Raw genomic sequence first — 1,452 nt, forward strand, 5'->3', positions numbered from 1 at the left:
ATGTAGCCCAATAAGTATAAACTCCAGAAAGCTACACAACATGGGGCGCTTCATTTACAAACACAAGTCTAACTTAAGTTTCACTGTTTTTGTTAGAAAACAGTCACATTGTTGCAGCTTAAATTACACAAAATGTCAGAAATCTGCACCGTCATGAACAAACGTGTAAACCCAATTTTTCATGATTTGTTGGATGAACCCACTGAGGTCTGAAATACAACCGGCCATTTGTGACTCCTTTGAGTTTACGTTTGTATTTCACCCTCAGATTGTTTCATTTTATTTGTTCCCCTGTTGCCTTGTTTGGTGTCTTTTCAGCTCAACTGAATTTAGTTGTTTTTTTCACTGACATACTGCATTAGTGTTACTGATCTGAAACCACACAAAGAACTTAAGATCCTAGTAGTATTTTTACTGTAAAAAAAAACCAGTAAATTTTTATAACTTGAAATGCAAATATAAAATGTACATTTTGTAAACATAAACAACTATTTATCTAAAAATGCAGCCGATACACCTGCTGTTTTTCATTTTGTATAACCATTTAAAAATATTACTAAAACTAAAATGAGAGAACAATCAGGTGTGGCAATAAGATGCCCCACAAATGATGTGTCAGTAAAAACAAGTTTGTCCACCAAAAGACAGACGAGCACAGGGACAAACCTGCAGGCCCGACAACAGCTGGTGTATCACTCCGCTGGTTTCCTACTTAGTGACAGTGTTTACAAATGTGCCTCTGTGACAGTCATTAGTGCCCTCACTGACACACTAAACAAAACGACTACACAACAGAACAACTACACAACACACTAAGTAAACACTCCACACTAAACGTCACAAATCTGCCACATCTAAACTCTCTCTCTCTCGCTCTGTCTCGCTCGCCCTGTTACCGTCACTCCCCAAACTTTTCCCTCTTCCTAAACAACCAAATCCCACATGTTGACTTTTTTTAATTGGTCGACATGGTGCATTTTTCCACCAATAAGAAAGAGGTGGCTTTTTTCCTTTCTTTACTGTTTTCACGCTGTCTTTAGAAAACGCTTAAAACACACACACACAAACGTGACGACAGTATTTAGAACGAAGCGTGGCTGATATATATGATCATAACTCTGGATCTACTGGCCTGTAATTAAAATTTAAAAACATTGAAGTTGGAACTTTCAATGTGGCTGAAATAGGCTGCAGCTTGTTGCTGTGTCAGCTTACATCATGTGGAGGTGCAGCGTGTCCGTGGACCACAGAGGGTTAATAACACTCACCTTCCTTCCATTTCCAGAGTGTAACATCCACCCACCTGTGTAAAAAGCGAAATTCCCATGGTGTTGTTCAAAATGTGCTCTGGCACAATCATAAGCATCGCTTGCTGCTGAAAACAAGAAAAAAGCCGGTCCTGCTATGGGCTGAACCATTTGTTACTGGTGCAGGGGGGACACTATGCAATAT

This window comes from Pundamilia nyererei, unplaced genomic scaffold (assembly GCF_000239375.1).
Source record: "Pundamilia nyererei isolate P.nyererei 1_Seehausen unplaced genomic scaffold, PunNye1.0 scaffold00238, whole genome shotgun sequence".
Lineage (NCBI taxonomy): Eukaryota > Metazoa > Chordata > Actinopteri > Cichliformes > Cichlidae > Pundamilia > Pundamilia nyererei.